The following is a 25,695-nucleotide window of genomic DNA, read 5'->3' on the forward strand; positions in this document are numbered from 1 at the left end:
CAGCTAAAATCAAACATTGTATTTTCTGGCAAGGTTTGCAGCTATTTTTCCCACAAGAATACGCCAAAACCACTGCAGATAAAAGCTAAAGCTTTCTTGCAATGCGACCAGCGCTACAAAACTTAAATGCCAGATTTGGTTTGATACACTCCTGTCTCTTTAAAGTGACTTATAAAAATAAAACAACCACATTTGAAGAGTCAGCTTTACTGGACGCTAGCTGATAAAAAAGGAAGATGGGCAATTGCAGAGTTTTGTGTGGATGGTAAAAAGTTGACATTATGTAATATTTATGGTGCAAATTTAGATGACCCGGAAGTTCTCAATGAAGTGAATTTGGAATTAGCCACCTGGTCTCAGCCCGTAGTGATTTGCGGAGATATGAATATTAAGGACGCTACCTGATAAAAAAGGAAGATGGGCAATTGCAGAGTTTTGTGTGGATGGTAAAAAGTTGACATTATGTAATATTTATGGTGCAAATTTAGATGACCCGGAAGTTCTCAATGAAGTGAATTTGGAATTAGCCACCTGGTCTCAGCCCGTAGTGATTTGCGGAGATATGAATATTAATCTGACCAATAGCTCATTGAGAGATGGGTTTGCTAAGTACAGGGGCCGCAAGCCAAAAGTATATAAAGCACTACAGAATCTAGTGCAGGACCAAGGGCTGGTGGATGTGTGGGGGCATATAGGATCACAGGACAGTGGGTATACATTTTATTCTTACCCCCACAAAAAATTGGTCAGACTTGATTATTTTTTCGCCCCGACCTCTGTACTAGAAGGAGCGACAATTACTGTGTACCCAAGGATCTTAGCAGATCATTCTCCTATAGTTCTGGAGATAGGTTTGGGTCTATCTAAACCAAGACAGCTTAATTTCACATTTGATAGGAAGTTGATGGCAAATAGTGATTTTAGGGACCATATGAGGAAGTGGATTAAGCTATTCTTTCAGGAAAATAAGGGCTCTACCACACAGGCCATTATTTGGGACACTTTCAAAGCGGGGTTTCAGGGGGGATGTCTTAGTTGTTCATTCATGAATCAAAGGAAGGCGAGACAGGAGTTGGATAGACTATATCAGCAATTAACTCAGTCTGAAATAATATTAATGCAGGGGGTAGTCAGCGGGATGAACGACTTAAGTAAATTGGAGGACACAGTGGCAAAGGATAGAGCGAAAGTGTTAAGATTCTGGAGTGTAGATAATGCAAGGAGGTTTTTAACATCCAGGATGGAAAAGCATGAGTATGGTGAGGTAATAGGGAAAAAATTGGCGGTACAATTGCGAATAAAAGAATCAGCCAGAAATATTGTGCAAATGATGGACTCTGCGGGGGTGGCTCATATGGATCCACAAGAAATACTTAAGATCTTTCAGCAGTTTTATTCAGAGCTATATGATCAACAAAAAGGGGTGGATGATGGTGGACTAGATTGGGCGGTAATGTTAGAGGAGGGTTTAAAAAGACTAGACCCAACAGTGGCACAAGGATTGGAAGGCATTATCACGGGGGAAGAGGTAGAAAAAGCCGTGAAAAGTCTTGCAAATGGAAAAGCAGCCGGTCCTGATAAGATACCCAGTGAGGTCTACACACAATTTTAGAATGATATTAAAGAGGAGTTATTGGAAGTTATGCAGGCTGCTCAGTCTGGTTCCCCTCCAAGGTCGTGGGCTGAAGCACCTATAGCAGTTTTCTGTAAGAAGGGTAAACGACCAGAGTTAGTAGGCTCTTACCGGCCGATATCATTGCTAAATGTGGATAATAAAATTTACTCTAAAATATTAGCTAACCGCTCAACGGATTGTATGGCCTCCTTAGTTTCATATCACCAACATGGTTTTATACCAAAAAGAGGAACGGTAGAACATGTTAAAAAAGTCATTTCTTTATTTGATATAGCTGCTGTGAAAAGGAACGATCTTGCGCTGATTTTGCTTGACGCGGAAAAAGCGTTTGATCGTGTACAGTGGGGGTATTTGTGGAAATTACTGAGTGAAATGGGGTTTGGTCAGAAATTTATTTATGCAATTCAATCTTTATATTTACACCCTATGGCTAAGATCTCCGCTATGGGTCTACTTTCGGACACTGTTAAAATCACACGTGGTACTCGTCAAGGATGCCCCTGCTCCCCTCTTTTGTTTGCCCTTTACATTAATCCTTTTATAGAGCAACTAAGTCGGAATGTTTTGATCCCACCCTATAAAGTTGAAGAATATCATTTTTCGGTTTTTGCCTATGCCGATGATATTGCGGTGACAACTACAAATCCTACCACTGCAATAAATGAAATTGAGCGGCTGGCGAAGGTCTTTGGGAAAGTAGCTGGATATAAATTGAACGAGGCGAAAACTCAAATTCTTTGTTCTGAGACTGTAATATGGTAGGACTGTAGGGTAGTAAAGGAAGCAACGTACTTAGGCATTTTATTAAGGGCAAATATGACTGAATTAGTGGAAGTTAACTGGAATACGCTTATGGCTAAAATTCGGAAATCTTTGGATAGATGGGAGCGGTTATATCTAACTATTATTGGTCGGTCAAATGTTTTAAAAATGAATGTGCTGCCAAAAGTCCTATACCTATTTAGGTCTATACCGTTAGAAGTCTCAAAAGATAAAATACAGGCATTACAGGCAAGATGTGGGAAATTTATCTGGAGCCCTGGAAGACCCAGAAGGGCAATTAATTTCATGACTCTAACGCATTTGAGGGGAGGACTGGGGGTCCCAGATTTTTATTTGTACTATGTAACCTGTTTTCTTTTAAGGATGAGGGTTTTGATTACTGGAGAGACAGGAACTGATGTGGCTAATGCCCTGAATATTTATGACATTCAGTTAGGAGCATGTGTAAAGCAATCCTTAGTTAAAGAGATTGATGGGAGCTATTACAAACGGACTAGGTTCAAGGTAGCGCTGGGAGCGTGTAAGGTTTGGAAATGGTTTGCGAAAATAATGGGGATAGGGAAAGTATCGTATTACACGCCCTTTAGCGCTTATAGGCTCTTATCTGGCATCTTTTTTGATGCAATGGCTTTAATTTGGCAGCGGAAAGGGATTAGGATCCTGGGAGATATGATTAATGAGCAAGGGATTTTTTAATCTTTTGATGAGATGAAGGATCAGTTTTCGCTGCCCAGGAGTTTCTTCTTCAAATACTTACAAATTCGTGATTACTTAAATCGGCGAAGAGGGAAGTTGGAACAAAATAAAGTCATTGAAGGAATTAGGAGGTCTGTTAAAATTGGAGTCTTATATCAATTATTACTGTCTGTTAAGAATGATGATATAGAAAAAGTAAAGCTAAAATGGAGAGAGTCACTAGGAGACCCAGAGATAGAAGTGGAAGATCTTCTAATATTATCCAAGGGGGCCCTAATGTCTGCAAATCTGAAAGCCCAGTTTTTTAAAACTTTACATGATTTATATTACACTCCTAAAAGAATGGCAAAATGGGGAGGAGGAAACGAAGGCAAGTGTTTCAGGTGTGGAGAAAATAATGCTGGGGCGATACACATTTTTTATAATTGTGTTAAACTTCAAGGTTATATTGGAGATCTTGAACAGTTTTTGTCTTTGGTGCTTAGAACATCTGTTGTTATTACTCCAGCAATGTTGTTACTGGGTAAAATTCCAAAGGACAGGATACCGGAATCACTATTTCAGCATCGTCATTTTATATTCTTTGCAATGACTGTTGCACGTCTGTGCATAGCTACAGAGTGGTTACAGGAAAAACCACCGGACTTCCACCAGTGGCGCGCCAGAATGCTCAGTTTATATAATTTGGAGTGGAGCCTCTTTTCCATCAAAGGATTGAGGAAAAAAAGACTGGGCATAAAAATTTGGAGCGCGTTCAGGGATTACTATGAGGAATGAATTGTCATTTGTATGTAATAGCTTTGCTTTGATTCTTTTCATTTTTTTGTGGAAAATGATGGTATTGTGAATTGAAAACTCTGTTTTATCCGCTGTTTTGCTGTGAAAGAACAATAAAAAAAAATATTTAAAAAAAAATTAAGATTCAGCTTTACTTCAACGTTTTCTTGAGAATTGCAGAGAAGAATCTATGGATTTTGCAAGAGACCCACATTATTTGTTGCTGTCTTCAATATTGTAGTCATCTATTTATCTCATGTCTTCCTTGTTCATGATGAAATTCACTAAATGTGTTTCCTTTTTCATATGTCTTCCTTTTCAGGTGTCATCTCCCTCCTGTTCTTACCCTCCATTGTTTCATATCGTCTATACCATATGACTCCTCATGATTTCCCCCGGGGATGTTTCGTCCTCCCGTCCTGTTGCCTCAACATCCTCCACCCATGTTTGAGTCTTTGGTATGTTTTGTTTGTCCCCCACTGTTTTATATTTACTTCCTCTACTCTTTCCTAGCTCTCTCCTTTGTTCCTCTTCCCTCTTTTCCTTACCTTTTTCTATCTCAACATTATTTTCTCTATGTTTCTAACTTCCTTACTAAAAAGATTCTTACTATATTTGTCTCTTTATATATTTCCCTTGTCTTTTTCTCTTCCTCCCTTTTTTCCTTCTTTTCCTTCTCTTCCTCTCTTTATTCCAATATTTTCTATTTTATATCATACTTCTTTAATGTTAGAGTGCTTATTGTTCGCTCTGTCTCTGTTTTTTGCAGTTAACCAATGACATTACATATTGTTTCATGGAATGTTAAAGGTTTGGGTACGCCTGGTAAAAGGCAAAGAGTTCTAACTCATTTGTCTCATCTCAGATCAGAGACTGTATTTTTACTAGAATCACACTTAGTTATTTCAAAAGTTCTTAAGCTTAAACGACAATGGGTAGGAAATGTTTTTCTTCTCCTGGTACCAGTAAAAGAAATGGGAATGTAAGTCTATGTCATAGGAAACTTAAAGTGACTCTTCTATCTGAAGACTCAGATGATGAAGGACGTTGGTTAATTATTTATCTTATAGTTAATGATATCCCTATTACCTTATTTAATGTCTATGAACCACAAAACCTGATAATGACTTTGGCCTCATATTTCTACTCATTTGATGTCTATCTCTACTCCATATGTTGTTTTTGGAGGCATTTGCAATTGAATTGTTGAACCCTATATTGATCGTACATCCAAATCCCCTTTTCTTCCCTCACCAATGCACAATCACTTTATTAACCTGATTTCCCAAAGATCTCTTGTAGATGCATGGCGATTTTGTAATCCACAACTTCGTGAATACACTTTTTTCTCACCCACCCACCTCTCACAATCAAGCATTGATCATCTTTTTGTTTCTAAAGCATTAACACAATCTATATTATACGCAGGAATTGGTTCCATATTGATTTCAGACCATGCTCCTGTGATATTGGACTTAGAATTGCTTCCACTTAATGTCACCGGTAAAAGATGGAGCATCAATTCTTCTTTGTTGACTGATCGCACCTTCACTTCATCTTTTGAAGACTTCATTACAGACTTTTTTAATCATAGCATATGTTCCGCATCATCCTTTTTGATTGTATGAGACACTTTTAAAGCTTTATCCCGGGATTTTATTATTTCTTACATTGATACAAAAAACGCCTTAATTCCCGAAAAGCAGACAAAATTGTAAAATCTATTAAATTATTAGATTCTCTCTACACAGTTACAAATTCTAAAGCCAATTTAAATAAGCCTCATACCTTAAAATTAAAAAGGACAGTAATACGGTTGATTATGTCTTAAATTTCACTTCTTCTCCGGTAACTAAAAATTTGGAAATCTTGGAAGAATTCAAGAAATATTATACCTCTCTCTATACTCCTGAAGTATTGAATTCACTGAGAGCAAATTTGGGAGGGGGCAGGACTAGGGGGTGGTGCGTTGAACTGCCCTACTATAGCTTCAATGTGGGTGGGACATATGTTAGTCCTGTACAACTCTTCTAGCTGACTGCAAGTTCATTTTTCCTTGCATACGTTGACTGGGGTTATAATGGGGTGACAGGCACTCTGCAAGTTTGAATGGTGGGAGGTTGGGGACCCATCAAGCAGGAAGGGGGGAGTTGGTAGGGGGGGAGGGTTTGTGTCAGGGGTTGGTAGGTTTTGCTCTTGACCAGTTTAGTCCTGATGCATGTGGTAACCTGCCTGATGACACAGTGGGTCCCAGCACATGTCCAATAATGATAAGCCTCTCTGACTACAATGGGTACTCATGATAAGTTTACAATATGGACGTGGAATGTGAATGGGCTGGGCAATCAGATAAAGAGAACACCAGTATTGCAGCACCTCAAATGACACTCTCACGATGTAGATCTTATTCAGGATAGACACCTGTGTGGGAATAGCTGCAAGGCCCTGGATAATTTTGGCTATAAAAAGGGTTGCCCCTCGGGATTCATGTCAGGATCATGGGGAGGGCATCCTGATCCACAATGCCCTGCCCACAGTCCCGTTGTGCACATGCGGACAGTGCTTTGGAATGGTGGGACTCCCAGAATAGCGCTCCACAAGCTCTAGTGGTATTTGACAGGGGCCTGGCACTCCCTGATGTCAGATTATATTACTGGGCCTCGCAGCTCCAGGTAGTTAATGACTGGGTATATACAGATAACTCTGAACTGGCCTACAGAGTAGATAGGTTAGTCATGCCAGGGGGTAACTGTGAGCACTTGCTCTACATCTGGAAGCCGTGAAAGAGAGTGGCCTGTACACACAAGAGTGGTAGTTCAATGTTGGAGGGAGGCGAATAAGTTCCTGGGGTGGACAGACAAACTGACCGGTAGAACACCCCTATGGATTGGAGATCAGCTGAGAGAGGTCACGCGCTTGACCGGCTTTAGGGGGTGGAGGTTGATTTGGCAGTGACTATTTAGGTGATGTCTGGAAGGGATATGACCCAGCTCCTTAGCCTACCTAAAGAAGGAATATGACCTGCACGACTCACAACAATACCACTACATTCGTTCACATAAAAGTAGGGATTCCTCTATCCCTGAATATTCCCCTTGGAGGATAGGTTACTACTCTACTTCATATAGGAGAAACCCACGTCCATCATTTATCGGAAGCTCATAAATATTATGCTAGACCCTTTGGTGAGGCTTCGGGCGGCATGGTGCCCTAGATGACGATGACTGGCAAGACGTCATACAGAGCCCGCGTGAAATAGCAATCCATCCGAGGTTTAGGCTGGTCCAATTGAAAATTTTACATCGTATATATTATCCTCGCACACATCTATATGCGTGGGTCAGGATTTAATGCGTGAGGGGCTGCCAGGGGGAAGACACCTTCTACCCCACACTAGGGGAGTGCCCGAAGTAGTTCCTTTCTGGACCAAGGTCACGGACACTATGTCCGCGGTGGTGGGTGACAAGGTTCCTCTGGATCCAAGGTGGCTGTTACTGTTGATTAAGGGGGAAACAGACTGGACGAGGCATGTTGAACTCTGGCTGGCTTTGGCCGTGGGGGTAGCGAAAAAAACATCGCCATGGGGTGGGGTTCCCAGATGCCCCCACAATGGGAACAGTGGAGGAGAGACCTAGATTGGTGCCAAAGAGCTGAGGATCCCACATACAAGCGCTGGGGCTGCATCAAGAAATGGAAGAGGATCTGGGGGCCATGGCGGAAATATAGAGAGTTGGGGAGGGAGTCTGTTGAGTAATTATGTAATTGGATACCCCACTTGTGTACTAACGTGCACACTGCGATGAGATGTCACTGACAGACACCTACCTCAGGCACTTCAGGGTTAAAACTAAAGTGCCCAGGTCCGGGGCTATCAATTACACCCCTCCTCTTCATTAGGTCTGAGGGCCTTGAGATACCTTGTCAGGTTGAAGAGATCACGTCCACAGGAGCTGTGGTATCTTCAGCCCAACAAGGTTCAGCTGAGGCAGTTAGGAGCCTACGCATTTAGCACATATCAAGCTCCTGTCTACCTGACTTGTATAAGAAGATTGACTGTCAGGCTGACCTTTGCTCGGCCTGACAGACACTCTTCTCGTCAAGAAGAAGGTGGGGGGCATGGTCTCTCTGCCCGTCTGGACGGGCCATGACTGGGTAGGATTAGAGGTGAGTGAAATTTCAGATCTGCAAGTGAAATGAGGGAATTGTGACATTTATTTATGCCTGCACAGTGGGCATAAACCTGCTACTAGTAATGTGTGAAGGGGCTGTGAATTACAAGTACCCCTCTTGGTGTAGTAACCTAATGAGTGACTCTGTAGAAAAAGGAAACAAAAAAGAAAAGAAGCATATACACCAAAGTGTGAGCATGAATACAACAAGTACACTGTACCATCCATGCAGCGCCATACTTATTGCGCACTTGGTTAGGTCTATATGAGACACGTGACATATACACGTGTATCCTTGCAAACCAAAGAAAAGACTGTTTTTTTACCTCGCCCTATAATCTAGCCTACTTGCTCCATGGGAGGGCAGAGGTGGATGGACCTACTGAGACTTTCTGAAAACAAGAAGTAAAAACACAATCATGTGTGGTAGAAGATTCCAACATCCTGATTTAAAACCTGTTGGTTTGTTAAAAAGGACTCACAAAGTAGAACTACAAATATTGTGGCCTCTCAGCAGAGTGAAGCACCCATACACACATATGGCACATACAGCACCATGCATACTCTTACTGTCTATCTTCAGTGCTTCCAGCAGCTTTCCCTAAGGCGTCCTCTCGGTCTCCCCGTTGATGGAAACTGATGGGAAGGCTGGGGGTATATATACTGAGCTCAATTGATTAATTGGGTCAGGTAGTGAGCGGTAATTGGAGAGCACTGGTGTGTTTCCTGTGTCCTCCTAGAAGGTGCCTGGTCGCCTGGGGGAGGGTGTATCCTGATGGCTGCGTTTTCATTGGTCTGTGTGCAAAAGAGGTAATGAGTGGTAATTGGAGAGCACAGGTGTGTTTCCTGTGTCCTCCTAGAAGGTGCCTGGCTGCCTGGGGGAGGGTGTATCCTGATGGCGCGTTTTCATTGGCCTGTGTGGGTAAAGGCTGTGTGGGTAAAGGGTAAAGGCTTTGTTCTGTTTCAGATGGAGAAAAACCTCTCGGTATTAGTGATGTTATGACAAATTATCATATATGTTTGAGCACCCAAGTAATTAGCTAGGTTTGACAGATTATAATACCATGATGTACATTGTGGTATTACGCGATGAGGTTTTGGGGGGGGGGGGGGTTGTGTAAGTATGTGCCTTCCTTCAAAAATTGGTCAGGTATAAGGGGTATATGGGCAACTTAGCACTCCTTGGTATGATGTTATGCTGTTCAGGTAGCCATTTGCAGCCAAGGGATCTCGTCGTTCAGGCCCTTCTCCCAGCTGAGAAGTCTGTACACCAACCATTATTCTCAGAGGTGTAACTGTCTGGCGGTGTCGGTCCTCTGTCTGTTCATAACCTCCAGTACAACCCATTTTAGGTCCTTGTCATTGTGAGATTTGTCAGTAAAATGTGTTGTGAGCCTTGTGTTTGTCTTCCTGCACTGTATTGTGCTGCGGTGTTCACTCACACGCACCTTCACTTTCCTGGTGGTCATGCTGACATATTGTAAGTTGCACGGGAATGTCAGTAGATACACCACGCACTCCGTGTTGCAGTTGCTGAAGTTTTTTAATTTCCAGGGGTTGCCCGTGCCAATATCGACTTCCTTCGTGGTAGTGGTAAGTGGGCAGCATACACAATTCCCACATGGGTAGTGACCCACTGGTTTAGTTTGGCTCCACAGGGTCATTTGACATTCAGTAGGTTCGTGATTAACTTTAGAGTGAACCAAGTTGTCCCTAAGGTTCCTGCTACGTTTGTATGCTAAAAGGGGGGGCTCTCACTTCCGACTTCCGCTATTGAGGATTGACCATTTTTCTGGATGATGTTTTGGATTTTGTTAGACACTGGTGTGTATGTTGTCACACACCCGATGCGGTCACTCTGTTTTTTTGGTGTTGTTTCAAGGAGCACATCCCTGTCATTGTTCCTTGCCCTCTTTTTCGCTCTTCTGACCATTTTCTTGGGGTAATGTCTCTCAAGGAGCTTATTCTCCAGTTGTTCCACCTGTACTTGGAAGGTGGTGAGCTCCGAACAATTCCTTCAAATTCTAAGGAATTGTCCCACAGGTAGGTTTTCTCGAAGAGACCTCGGATGGTAGCCCTCGAATAGAAGGAGGCTGTTCCTGTCTGTTGGTTTAGCATGGACTTTGGTGGAGAGCCCTTCTGTTGATAGGGTGATGTCGAGATCCATAAAAAAACGCATGGTTTTTATCAATGGTATGTGTAAAACAGAGGTGGGGGTCTTTGGTGTTGACCCATTCCACAAATCGTGTTGCATCCTCCTCACTCCCCTCCCAGACCACGAGAATGTCATCTATGAATTGTTTCCAGGTCTTCATCTGAGGCATGAAGGGGTTGGAGGGGTTGAAGATGTAATCTTCCTCAAATTGATGAACATAAAGGCATGCCATGCTCGGCGCAAAAGTGCTGCCCATGGACGTACCCCTCACTTGTTGGTATAAAGTGTCCTCAAAGTCAAAGAAGTTCTCTGTAAGCGCTATTTCAGCTCACTCCATAATGAAGCGGATGGGTGTAATGTATGCCCAGTCCTGTTCTTGTAGGATACGTTCCACTACCTCCAGGGTGCGTCTTTGAGGGATGCTTGTGTAGAGCGCTTCGATGTCCATAGTTATGAACATGTCTGTGTTGATGTTTGTTTCCATGTCTCTGAGGTGACACAGTACATCTTTAGTATCTCTCAGGTATGACTGTGATCTTTGTACAATTGGTTTCAAGAACCAGTCGCAGAACTGAGAGAGAGGTTCCAATGCCGATCCTATCCCCAAAACTATCAGTCTCCCTGATGGTGGTATTCTGTTTTTGTGAATTTTGGGGAGTGTGTAGAATCTGGGTGTCCTTGGGTCTGTATTCACCAAGAAATCAGCCTCATGTTTGGTTATCCAGTCATGGGTCTCACTCTCTGCTTCGGTGACCATTGTTTTAATCTTGTTCATGATCCGTGGAGTCGGGTCCACTCGGTGTATCTCGTAGCTCGCGACATCTGCCAAGAGGCGTAAACATTCCTCTTTGTACATGGTGTAGTCCATCAGGACTATGGCACCCCCCTTGTCTGCCGGCTTGATGACCAGCTCGTGGTTGTTCTTCAATTGGTCAAGGGCTGTCCTCTCCTCTCGGTTCATATTCTGAAAACCCCTGGTGTTGTTGAAGTCAATTTTTTCCATTTCAGTGAGGACTGCTTGTTCAAAGGCCAGAACGTTGCAAGAGATGTTCTGGGTTGGGGGTAGAAAGTGGATTTTTTTAGTAGACCAGTGTTGGTCTGATTGTGGTTAGAATCATCGGTTTCCCCTCTAGTAGACGTTGACAACAGTCAAATAAAGTCAATTACTCTGGTTCTATAGAGTTCTGTAGCTTAAGTAGAGAAATTACTGCTTTCTTAATAAGAAAGGCAACTTTAAGACATTATCATTTATCGGTGTGTTGATACAATTGGTTTAAAACTATGGGGTCCATTAGGATGGCGGACGGATCACCACTGCCATGCAGGCGGTGGCGATCAGTCTGCCATCCTTGCCCGTCTGCCACCTTTTTTTCCCCCGCCACATTACAATGGCGGGGGGACCGTGGCGGCCGTCTGCCGCTTTTCCGCCGTGGTCGCAAGGCGACCGCGGCGGAAAAGGCCTGAAATGGTGGCGGTGTCTATCAGACACCACCAGCCATATTAGGATGGCCTGAGGGGAATGCCTTTCCGTGGCGGTAATGCCGCCACGAAAAGGCATACGGTTCCTGCTTTGGGGGCCGATTGTGGGCCCCCAGGGTAAAGGGGGGGTTGGGGGGTGCACATGGGGGTACCTATGGTACCCCTCTTCGTTTCACAGCACAACATGGCAGGCACCACGCGATGCCTGTCATGTTGTGCTGTGAAACGCACAACATGCATTTTTCACATTGCGTCAGCCGGTGCTTTAAGCACCGTCCGCTGCATTGTTAAAAATGCGGGATGCACCCGCCACTGTGGCGGGTGCATCCTAATTGGGGGCACGGTTCCTCCGCCCTTATGGCGGACGGTACCTGCCCCCGACAGGATGGCGGATGGACTCTGTCCGTCCGCCATCCTAATGGACCCCTAAGTCTTTGGCCTTGGTGTATGACAGACAGATGCAGTGATTCACAATTTGCAAACATTAACAATTCACAAACTGCATTTAGCTAATTATTACAAGGGAAAGAAAGGGAATTTGAGGCATGGACTTATGTTGGCTGCAGAAGTTGCAAACTGCCTCCTGTACTGGCACCAGAAGCTCTAGCATATTCTGCACATGCATCAGGACTTCTGCTCATCATCACTGTCTACCTCCACCACCAAGCACATAGCCGGAGGAACATGATCCCTAATGATAGCCTCATCAGTTACATCAATCATACTCAAAGTCCAGCACAGGGCAGGGAGAAAAGCTGATCATCATCCCCATCACCATTGTATGGAGGATAATCGGCAGGGAGAACCCATGCCATTTCTCTGAAAAGTTTAGTTGGTTCTTTTTGCCTCAAACACATCTGGTTAGAATAGGGACTTTCACAAACAAATTGTGTCTGGTAGCCCAGTATGGCAGTCTTGTGGTATGCCACCATGTCAGGGTGAAGCAAAATGGTGTCAGTTTCATTCTCATATCAGCTTTCCCACCACGAAGCACCAATGCCAGAGGATGGGAAGAGCTATGCAGGCCCACACCACCACCTGCCAAGTTTCAGCTGAATCACCTCAGCTGCCAGAAATGGTCCCAGCCTGCAACTAAACTCACCAGCTAAGCACAGCAGGGGAGCGCAGCATGTAAACAAAATCATCTGGGAGAAGAAAATTAATACTGACCATAAACACAAGCCAACACAGGTTACTGTCCCTGAAATGGCGAGAGAATTAATGTGATACTCCTGAAGGGGCGATGTTTTGATGTTGGGATTGCTGTTAAAATAAAAAAGGGAAGATGTATCTGTAAGCTTGAAAAAAGGAAAACAGTCTTTTCAGACACACAGATCTATCTATTGCGCGTTATGCCAGTTGGCACCTAGTTCAGCAACAAAGAACCTCCAATTCTGTTTGTCTTGAACATTTATTTGATTGGTGCCTCTGCTGTGGTTCAGGGCCTTCATTTCTGTTTCCACAGTTTGCCTCCAGGTGTTTTCTGGCCTGACTTTCTTCCATTTATCTTCTGGGGTCCAGTAGAGAACTGTTCTTGTGGAACAGTGTCTGCTTTTCATCTGCTGGTGTGTCCTATCCATCTCCGTTTTCTTCTCGTAATGATGATGGCCATGCTCTCTTGACTGCATCTGCAGAACAGTTTCTGGTTGGAGATGTTTGGCAGCCAGAAAATATGCAAGAGTTTTTTCAGGTTACTGGTGTAAAAGGCTTACAGTTTGGTGGTAGATTGAAGAGCAACGCTGACAACTAGATTTCTGCCCCACACCGGTCTTGACTTCGAATCTATACTCACTATCTCCCACTTCCACCGTGAAGGTAAAATTATCATGGTAGCAGTGGATGAGGAGAACTATCTGCTGTGGTATTACATTCCCTCTCAGTTTATTCCAGAGGCTGGTGGATACTGTCAAAGGCTTTCTCAAAATCCACGAAGTTGATGTATAGTTGTCTCTGTCTCTCCATGCACTGTTCTTTGATGCTGCGTACAGCAACTTGTCTTAGAGTTTAAATACAGATATTAGGATTACCTGTCTGGGTGACGATTCACCCTATGTACCTAAGGCTATGATGGGGAAAAGGGACATAGTGGTAATAGGAGTTAAGCATCATAGTTAGGACTCAACGAACATGTGCAAGTTTTTTATAGACAAATCATTGACTTGTGAGCAACATTCAGTTCCCAATGTTGTCAATGCATCCCTACTGGCAGTGCCCAAGAACATAAAAGGAAGTGACCACCAGGCATTCTTCCAAAACCAGATAAATGTGGGAGTCTGACTCTAATTTGAAATATCATACAATAAAGACATGTTAAAGTGAAACAGGTTTTAATATTATAAAGTGTAAATTAGTCGAGTTCAAGTCTTTTTCACAGTTAATATCTGATCGCTTCTGCAAGGCAAATGTTTAGGCAGAGTGCTGTTCAGCAGTTCAATTAGAGGGAAGTTGTCATGGAACACATTGTTTAAGTAGAGCACAAAATTGCAGTTCTTAAAGCATTTTCGGGCTGGCTTTTTTGTACAGCTTCAAAAAATTTGAATTATTTTTTCTTACTTCCATGAATAATTTTATCATGACCTGATGAACTTTATTCAGCTAGTGATGCCGAATGATCAATGACTCGGTATACTGCTGTAGTTGAGATGGACAAACCAAACTAACAACCAGTACTTCAGAAACATGATAACATGGAACACTGTGGATGATGACATATATTTATATATTTATTTGTGTTGTAAAACTCTTGGTTGTTACAAATAGCCACTTGATGGAGCTGAGCCGAAGGTAACCACAAAAAAAGGAAAAGAGCTCTAGTATAATATGGGACAAGGGTGAAAATCTCTGCTAGGATGAGGCGACAAGTGGACGTTTTCCGGGCTTTAGGGGTTGAAGGAGCCTGATCCCATCCAGTCCAGGAGGCACTCCTGAAGGAGCAGCCATGGTTGCTTATAGAAAAGTACATGATTTAATATTGCTGATAAATAATATCTTGTGTGCTGCCAATATTGAAGTTCTGAAATATTTCCTCTTTTTCTATTCAGAGCAGTTGGTAGAATCTAGGAATCTGTTAGAAAAATTATGTCATGGAATTAATCATTTAAAAAATATCCTGGGGAAAGAACAAACTTAAATCCTCAGGGAGAGGTTCTGACTTGCCGTGTATGCTCACTCCCTTTTGGCAGAGTGGGGCTGTATTAAAACATTTTACATGTCTTGAATTTAGATTTCAGTCCAGCCAAGAGTTACTCATGGTATTAGAGAACTGAGGGTCAGATTTTCTAAGCCCTTTTGCAGTCACAAACCCGGCTATTTGCAAAATCACAAGGTATTTAATCTCAAAGGGGCTTTGTTTTTTTGTATGTGCGAAATCCATTTTATGAGTCAAAAAAGATTTTCCAATTAATAAAATGGCTTGTGCGTTCAAAACCACAATTAAGATGGAGCACAAAAAAGGCATCCCCTGCTAATTGCAAGTCGCAATGGTATGAATCGTTTGTGACTGCAACAATTCACCAGTTACAGACACCTAAAAAGAAGTGGACACCTTCCCATTTTAAAATATTGTCAGCACCATTGGGGAGCGCAGGAAGGGGTTCCGCGAACCCCTCCCTCTGTTCTGATCTTTTTTCAAACGGAATTTTTTTTTTTCAGCAGCACTATTCCCTTTGAGGTTTTATTGCTGTTTTTTTGTTGGTTTTTTTTAAAGAAAAAAAAGCCTTTTTTTTCTATAAGCAAGGTAAACCCCCTGAGGAGTGTGACTCGTACCGCCCTATATCACTCCTGAATGTGGAAGTTAAACTCCTGGTGATGATTGTAGCTCTCAGACTAAGGCGGGTAATCACCGAATTGGTTCACTTGGATCAGACTGGCTTCCTGCCAGATAGTGCAACCAGACTGAACCTTAGGAGAACCCATAACTGGCTGATGGAAGTGCGTAAATGTCAGGCTCCCCATTTGTCCTTATCCCTAGATGCCGAAAAGGCATTTGATGCGGTGCATTGGCCCTTTCTCGAGGGGGTACTGATCAAGTTTGGCTTTGGACCCAAGTTCCAGCAATGGGTGAGGCTCCTCTATACAGACCCACGAGCCAGAGTTAAAGTTAATGGGGTGCTATCAGTGGATTTCCCCATACGACGAGGGACTCGGCAGGGATGTCCCCCGTCCCCGTTGCTCTTCACCCTAACCATAGAAGTAGTGGCATATGAGATTAGGCAGACCAAGGACATTAGGGGATTCAAAATAGATCAGTCGGACACATATGAGGAAAAAATATCACTGTATGCGGATGATGTCCTTTTGTATGTCACTCAGCCTGGCACCACTATTCCGGCATAGTTCAAAACGCTACGCCGCTTGTGCTGGCTACACGATAAACTGGAATAAGTCAATCTTATGCGACCCCCACCGGGGGAAGGATTGGTCCCTATTGCCTGGTGCGCTCAGGACTACAGACGAGGGGTTTGTGTATTTGGGGGTCTATATACCCTTAGATAGGAACCTCTCATATCAGAAGAACGTCAAGCGTGTGCTGGTAAACTTTGCGGAAGATGCTGTGAGGTGGAACATGCTCCCCCTTACGATCTTAGGACGCACTGCCATGTTTAAAATGATTACGTTGCCGCGGTTCCTTTATGCCTTACAAAATAAATATTTCCCACTCCCCAGGCAAGTTTTCACTGACATAAATGCGGAACTGAGATCGCTGCTCTGGCTGGGAAAACAATCCAGAGTGGCCTTGGGGACCCTGCAAAGAAACCAGTACAATGGGGGGATCTCCCAGCTAAATATTGAAGCCTACTATTGGGCGGAGCACCTAACCCCTATCAATGATTGTTTTCATGCACCAGCAGACCATCCTACGTATAGACTGAAGCGGGGGACGATGGCGCAGTGCGACTTCCTACATTACATATACGGAGGAAAGGTGAAGGAAAGACTACATGCAGCAACTAGGGTTACGCTGTGGATATGGGAGAGGGCGACTAAAGCAATAGGTTGGACTCATACACTGACAAAGCAGACCCCAATATGGCACTGTGCATGGCTGAGGGAGCTGAACAAGCTGCGAGGGTTCAAGAGGTGGGACGATATTGGTATCTCCGTGCTGGGGGATATGGTGAAGAGGGAAGAACTAAAGTCATTCCAGGCCTTGAGGGAGGAATGCGGCTTGCACCCCACACAGTACTTCATATATGTGCAACTGCGACATGCATGGCGGGCCGAGGAGGCGCTCGCCTTGTCCCTACCAGAGTATGCCCCTCTTGAAGGGCGTTTATTGCAGGAACGCATCTCCGATAAAGCAGTTTCACTGACCTATAGAACACTGATCAATAACATGCCAGATGGACTGGTAAAGCTCAGAGAATCGTGGGAGCAAAATGTAGGGGAGATGGATACAGTGGATTGGGAGACAGCCCTAATGCATCCAAGGGAAGTCGCAATTAAGTCCTGTCTGAGACTTATTCAATATAAAATCCTACATAGGGTGTACTACAATAGGGTGTGGCTACATCGCATGGGCCGGGCTAGTGACACAAACTGTCTTAGATGTGGCTCTGGGCAGGGAGACTTCTACCATACCGTCTTGATATGTCCCATAATACAGACATATTGGGCCGAGGTTCTGGGGGAGCTGGGAGATGTGCTGGAGGTCGCTCTGCCGTTGGACCGCAAACTGGTGCTGCTGGGAGTAACAAATTACGTAGACTTGGGTCGCCCACTTCTCATCTTTGTAGTTCTGGCCTTAGTGGTGGCTAAGAGGAATGTGGCCCGGGCATGGGGGGCCCCCACTCCGCCGAGACTGGATGAATGGAGAAGGGGCATGGATCTGTACATGGCGGCGGAGAGAGTCACATACAAGGCTAGAGGATGGCCAAAGAAATGTGTGGGGGAAATGGTGCCAATACCATGGGCTGGATGGGGGACTGTAAACAAAAGTGGGGAAGGCACCTGGCTGCACTGGTTGAGGGTGGGGCGGAATTGGAAGGGGGCTTTTATTTCTACACATTATGGATTTGTGGACAACTAAGGTACAGTCCTGTCAGGATGAAGAGGGAATCATGTGCTGGCAGGAGGGGGAGGAGGGTGGATGGAGGGAGGGAAGTGGGGAGTGGTTGTATGTGACATGCTTGTTTTGTTTATAAATCATAAAAATGCAAATAAAAATATATATTTTTTAAAACTTTCTTTTTGGGAATGCAAACAGCTGGTCATCTGTTGTTTCTTGCAGGCCACCATTCCTGTGTTTGCAACTAATCACAGAGGGTTGGCAATAGTGATTTGGCTATTTTATTTCATTAGGAGTGTTGTTCTGCACTGCAAACTGTTAGTATTATATTGAAGACTGGTGCACAATTTGCAACCTGTTTTTTTATACATCTGGTCCTGATTGCACAGAAATCGAGGAAAAGGCCAGTGTGAATGTAGGAACCAGGGCAATTGACAAATACATGTTTTTGGATGGAGGGATTAAAGAGTTTGAGTTGACAAAACATCTTGGCACTTTCTATGTAGTGTCATTTTCTGATTGTAGGATTTAAAAACACAATACAACAAAAATGAGCAATATAGAGAAACTGAGCTGATTTGTTTTTCCTGTCAGTTTAAGCTTTTCAGTTAAAATCAAAAGGGGGATTATGAACATCATACTAGAATCCAGCAAATCTGGCAGCACTGTAGGGATTACAAAAGTACCACTATCTGACATTAGCAAGTCTCAAATCTCAGAAAACACACGTCTGTAGGTGGGGATTAGCTGTGGAAACTTGCTGGTATTGTAATGTGTAATCTACAGTTTAGATACTGATTGTACAAGTAATTATAATAATACATTGAACTATTTTGCTGGAATTAGATCTGCCACCTGCAGGGAACACTAATATTTTCAGCAGGCACATTTAAAGCAATGAGCACTTTTATTGCTATTTAAACTTCTGGCCTGCAGCTTACACACACAGATAACAATGCAAGAGTATTATTACCATCAATGATCTCTCTATCAGGAAAAAGGACTGAGGCCATGATTTACTAAGTGTTCAAGCAACGCAGGGCGGCAAGCGACGCTGCATCAAATAGAGAGAGGAGAACTGTGCCAATTTACAAATAAATTGTGCAGTCACATGCCTATGCAGTAACACTTGCCCCATAGAGCAAGGGTGCCTACCTAGTGGTCTGCATTGTTTTTGTGCAGAAAGGGGTCCCTTCCTGAACAAAAACTTTGCGTTAAGGCTTTTGCCTCTAATTATGTGTGCTACAGAATGCAACACACATACAAAGAGGAAAAAGCAAGAAGAGATATTTCTCACCTTACGCGAGCCTCTGATAGCCACACGATTTAGGTAGAAATCCATTTATGCAAGTATTTGTAGATATGGATTTGCGTCAAAATCCATGGGTGGATGCACAGGAATGCCCATGCACCACCTATGGAGCAAAGTCCTGCGCTGAATTGCATTACTTTTTGTTACAAACCAACGCCAATGGCTATTTGCATTGGTTTGTAAGTTTCAAACAAGATTCTGCATTGGGTCTGCATTAACGCAAACCAGACGCAAATCCTTTGGAAATATAGGCTTGATAAGGAAAAAGTGGAGTGGAGAAAAATGAAATTGGAGGACTTTCTGACAAGCTACTGCCTCTGAATGTCAAAGTCATCACATGCCAGGGCATCGAGATAAGGGGGGGCAACATTGCATATTCAAAAGAGAAAATGTCCCAGGAGAGCATTCTTTTCATAAAATGACTTTAAAATATTACATTGAGAAATTGAAGAAAAATTGGTTTTCACCTATGTTGTTCTTATTGGTCTGACGAAGGTGGAATGCAGCAAACTACTTTGCTTCTACTCACCCATAGGGCATTTTAAATGGGAACGGATCACAACTTTGTGTTAGTTAACAACGCAAAATCAAGCAGCTCTTTATTATGACTCGACATTTTCTTAATGCTTGCAGTACGTTTGGACTGTTGATCAACATGAATCAAAACATAAAATTCAAATTAAATCAAAACGAGTAATCACTGCAAAGTGACAGTGCACACTGATGTGACAATTCGGTTGTGTAGGAGTACTATTAAATTAAATTCTAGCGCTGGTTTGTAACACTCGGAATCATTATTTTTTGTGCTTTTTCGTTTTTGCATTCACGTTGCATGGCGTAAACAAAATAATCAGTGCAAACAGCCCACAAATAGGAAACTTTTCACAACATTCTGAAAGCTGTCACAATTTAGGATTTCTAATCAAATGTGGCATGCAAATCTGCTTCAGTGATACTTTCATAAATATGGAAACATTCTACTCAGTTCACAATTTGTTTACCTAACTCGTTAGTTTAATTTGAAGAGTTTTTGGCCCCATAAAATATATACTGTCAATGGCACTAACATTGAAGTTTTTAAAATAGCACTAGTCTGTTTCTGCTTGAGAGAAAATTACAAAAAATCCTCAGCAATATAACATCTATTAAATCAGACTTGTTCACAAATCGTGTTAAAGGTTTTCAGTCGTATACACCTTGGGACTAATGCAACAGTCTATAAATGAAATCCATTGTTGTTTCAGGTTAACAGACTTCGTGACCCTTTGCACTGAATGGTAGACAACCTGAGTTGCTAGGGCAGATTAAATCTTTAATTTTACATTATTTCTAGCCACCTCTATAGAACAAAGTAGGCTTTACCTGTTGAATATGAGGCTTATGCAAGCTGAAGTGCTCTCCAGACATTAAGAGGCAGCCTGGAGCAGCCTCTGAGCTTTAAGCTGGGGTGAATTCTAAAGGGATTACAGCAGCATTTTCTATAAAATGAGAAATACAAACAGACTTCAGCAACACATGATCATAAATGCATTCCTGCTGGGACCAAGAGCCCTGTTCCCATTGCTGCTTCTGAAAATGGAGCAGGAAGGGCTGTCAAAGGGCACCCAGACTTGTAAGGATTTCTCCATGCCTAATTTGTAATCAAATTAGAGGCTGAGTAGTAATGAAGGATTTATGAGGAGGGAAAAAAAGGATAGATACTTTGAATGCTGGCCCCTCAAAGGTGAGAACTGCACGCAATTGTATTGGTTTTTCAAAAGTGCACTTGGTTAGATGAAAAGGTTTTGACCAAACCTTGAGGTCTATCAAGCGCTTGATTACAGAATGCCGCCCCAGGACTGAAAGGGAGCTACAGAATGGACAGACCTCTCAATGAAAAGGGCCACTGTGGGAGTTTGGGATGGAATTCTCACAATAACTGAAATATTTCACACAAAAATAAAGCTTTCTTCGTCATCCAAAGGCTGATGGCAAATCTGTGTAAAGTGACTTTTGTGCTGTTTGAAAATTTTTACTCAGTGAGTGTTATCTCAAGAAAGCAAATTCACCTAAAGATTGGGCCCCCTTCATGTACTAATATTTTGATGGTGAATGTGCCATGTTATACTTTGAATGTTCCTTGTATTGACGCATCAGAAATATTACCAAGTTAAAAAAAAAAATAATAATAAGAAATCGGAAGAAAAGATCATTTTAAACCATTAATCCAGTGTTAGGTCTTAGTGTGATTTTGTTTCGTGGGCTATAGAGATCAATGGCTCAGATCCCAGCGGGTCTGACTCAGGCCTTTGTCCATCTATGACTGATAAAACGAGAGTATTTAGGTTTAGTAGAAGCCAATAGTGATCATTACAGCACAAGAAAGCTACAGGACTGTGTCAGCAAGTACTAAGTACAAGAATGGTTATTATTGATTTGGCAGCCTAAAAATGAATTTTACAAGTGAATGTGCTAATGGCTCTTCTTTTAATTGCCACTTAGATATGTTCAGAAGACATTATTAAAACTAAATTAAGTTGAAATGATTATTATGACAAAGCATCTAGTTGTGGCCACATGACATTCGCATAGTGTCCTTAGCAAATGTACTTACATTAATGTTACTCTGGCAACAAAAGAATTTGAGTGCTACTAATAATAATAACAACACGAATAAATAATACTAAATAATAATGATATGATATCATTATAATTTGTCATGACAATATGTTGATAATCCTTATTTCAATTTGATAGCAAGTGATGGAATATCAGGAAGGTAGAAAGGCCATATACGTAATTTGTAAAGTAATAAGTGCTGATGCCCAAAGTTTTTCTCAGACGCCCAGAGATGGTGCTGACGAATGTCTACTACCAAGGCTGTGTAGCTTTGAATCCACCTCGTACTTCTCACTTTCAGTGCCGTACACTCCCTGCCCCTTTATTTCAAGCTTGCAGGTTCTTTTTGTATTCCTCTTTCACCCCTTTCTCACCGTAAGTCCTCTTTCTCTTCTTCTTACTTCCCTCGTTTTGACTTTTTTCTCTCTCTTGTTTTAGGACAAAGTCCGGTGAGGAAAAGCAAGTTCGGTCCCCAATAATGAGTACAGTAGGTGGGTCCACCTGCAATCACCTGCTCAAATTAAGCCCTGGAAAACCCAATGGATGTGCAAAAATAGGAATTTAATTTGACTAAGTGTGTGCAAAGGTCTAATATTTTGATCAAGAAACTAAGAACATTTCATAACTGCTTCGTTTGTAAACTTTTTTCAGCTACAGAACGTTCAATTAATAATTTTAACTTTTTCGAGGAGTTTTTTTTTGGCAAAAATCCTCGTTTCAAAGATATAATTCGAGGAAAAAAATCTGCACATATTTTCCAGCACGGAATTCTACTACAAATATGCAGGAGTCATAAGTGAACTTTTGTGGAGTGAGTTTGGCTTAGCTGGGTCCTAGTTGCGTAGGAATGGTATGGAAATGTTGAGAAGTAGCTGTGCGTGGGGAAGGGAAATCTCTGATACACGGCAACATTGTAAAACTGCAACACTGTGGGAGAAAAGACAACTTTGCACAGATTAGGATTACATTCGTGGGAATCGACTTTCCAATCAGGGATAGTGAAAACTCACGTTATTCGATCTCTGGTAATAAGTTTTAAAACGTGTATAGTATACAATAAAAAGTGATTAAAAAACCTATTTACTGCATGCCACTATGCGTTCTGATCATTAAACGTTGTTCACACTGTATCTGAAAATCATCAGACAGTCAGGGAATAGATTAGCTTGTCTATGGTTGGACTCAGCTACTTATGTTTTGATGTACAGGTACCTCGACTGATAAAAATATTTCCATAGATTAAAGGCATTTTTGGCATTTTAATGACTTACTCGCAGTCATTCCTGAAAGCCTTTGCGATTAGGTTGACATAGGTTTTAAAACAGGAGAGGCTTAAGTGGAATTTAATGGATAACTTATTACAAAGAAAAGATTCTCACAACATACTTTGCTGTTAATGCGCACTGCTCAGAAAGGAGAATTTGTTGTCTCATAAACTATGCATCCTTGATGCCTGTGCAGACTTAGTTGTGACCTGTTCTGGCAGGAGATAAGAGGCAAATAATGTTTAGAAAGATGAAACTAAAGAGCATTCCAATAATTGCTATCATTAACTGTGAGAAGTTTTAGTCATGATTTTTTATTGTCAGGGTCAAAAGGGCAACGCATATGAACACATGAGTGACCTTCAAGTTTCATCCAATGACATACGATTGTCTTTTCCACTGCCCTGTGTAGTAGAAGAGCAGGGGCTACCAAGAAATATCAAGGGTGATAGTGTAAGTGTAACCCTCTAGCCAGGAAAATAGGTACTTCGCCTGGAACAAAAAGCTGACCTCCTAGGGGGAACATCATTTACAACGCAACTTTCACTTCGCACTACCATTACGACGCAGCTATTACAACGAAAGCCGTTACAATGACTTGCGCTGGAGGGCGTTGTAGGATAGGGAATAGTTTATTTTTCTATCCAACACCTTCCCTACTATCCACGAGGACTGGAGTTGGAATAGAAAATTAAACTATTCGACTATCCAGCGCCCCCCCAACGCAAGTCGTTGTAACGACTTGCGTTGTAAAAACTGCGTTGTAATGGCATGCGGAGTAAAAGCATGCATTGTGATGTCATACATCCCCTCCTAGTTGCCTAGCTCAAGGGAGAGAGTGTAGGGTTAAGTCAGGTTTGTGAGTGTGTGCACATACTCAATACTATAATAAAACTTTAAAATACATACATGCATTTACACTTAAAATGTATGTCAAAGGATTAAAGTCACCCAAATAACCACTATAAAACAGTAATGCATCACAATACAGTGATAAAACCGGAGTCCTGGCAATTTACTTTATGTACCGTTTGCGATCATCAACTGTCTTGGAAGCAAGACAACACAATACAATACATTTTAAATCACTGCAACAACTAAATAGTTCGAACAATGTTTGCAAACAGGTATCATGTGTGTCCTGCACTCAGTTGTGAACACAACACTGTAAAATGGAGGATCACAAACCTTCCACCAAAGTAAAATTTATTTATGACTGTTTGTAAGCCTTTATTTTTTGTGCTTCTATTGATTGCAAACGCCAAAGACAAGCTGAAACAAAGGGGGAACAGAGCAGCAATTAAAATGCAATGTAACAGTGGCCTGCAAGCGTACTGCAAAGTGATCCAGAGTGCAAGAAAGATACGTCTGTGTCCTAATTTAAAGTAGGGTTGTTTAAAGCCTCTTAAGTTAGGGATAGCTGATGACCACGGGTATCTAGCAGCCCTAGCTCATCCGCTTCTCTCTCAGGGGGGACTAACCTTTAAATTCAAGGGGAGAAGAATGCAGCCTGACCCTCAAGTAAGGGCGCACAAGCCCGCCTTTGAAATGAGCTCCCTTCTTTACTAAACAGGCCTATCTCACTCTAGTAAGCATGCAGATCAAGTGGGTGCTAGGAAAACTTCAAAAGGGTGGGTTTAAATGAATAACAAAAGGTGGTTGTTAGAAATGGAATTCCTATTTTGCTAAAGTATACACCCAGGCAAGGCAGAAACCACCATTCTAGTCACGGTAAGCTAGATACACAATAAGATAACCTATGCTCACCCTCCGGTAGCTTGACACAGAGGAGTCAGGCTTATCTATTAAGGCAATGTGTAAAGTATTTGTGCAACACACACACACACACAATGAAAACATGAAAAGACTCCACACAAGTTTAGAACAATAGCGAATATTTATCTGAGTAAAAAAAGACCAAAATGACAAAAATCCAAGCAGTAGAAGATGAGATGTGAATTTTTAGCAATTTAATGCAAAAATAGTGCTTGGAAGTCGCTAGCAGTCAAAGGGTTACTTGAGGTTGCGAGGGACCAGTGCAAATCCACAGTTCAGGCTGACCGCGATCGATGGCAAGCCAGCTACAGAACCCAAACAGGTACCACTGAAGAAATACCTTGGATAGAGCTTTTGTCGACAATGAGAGTCTACTGCATCATCAAGCTGCACAAGGGCGGTTCCACTTCAGCGCGAGCTCTATTGAAGGCAATGCAATTTCTCATAATCGGGCACCACAGAGTGTTGCGTCGAGCCGCGGCGGTTGTGGAATCGAATCATTGTGGTCGGGCAGACTCTGCATCAAGGGCGATGTGGTGGAATCTCTCAGGCATTCAAGCAATGCATATTTTGTTATGAAAACAGCTGCAGAACCCACTTCTGCGACCCAGATCTTTGGGGGACTCCTTAGGCAAGCATGTGACTCACAGAAGGCAGAGTCCAGCAGTACTAGCAGAATGGTAGGAGGTCTTTTGTGTCCCTGAGACTTCAGAAAACAGAAGTCAAGCCCTTGTAGATCACTTGGAGTGGAAGGCATAGTCCAACTCTCCTTCCAGCAGTTTCATAGAGCAGCAGGCAGCAGGGCTACAAGCGTAAATGCAGTCCTTCCAGAAAAGCAGTTCAGCTGAGTCCTTTCAGCAGCACAGCCGTCTTTCTGAGAGAGGTTCAGTTCAAGATTCTGAAGGGTCTGATTTTAGGGGATCAGAGACCCAGTACTTATACCCCAAAAGTGCCTGTAATGTAGGGGGTGACTTCACAGGAACTCTCTGAAGTACACAAGGATCCCTTTCAACCCAGTCCTATCTGCCAGGTTAACTCTGGG

Source organism: Lissotriton helveticus, chromosome 10 (assembly GCF_964261635.1).
Source record: "Lissotriton helveticus chromosome 10, aLisHel1.1, whole genome shotgun sequence".
Taxonomy (NCBI): Eukaryota; Metazoa; Chordata; class Amphibia; order Caudata; family Salamandridae; genus Lissotriton; species Lissotriton helveticus.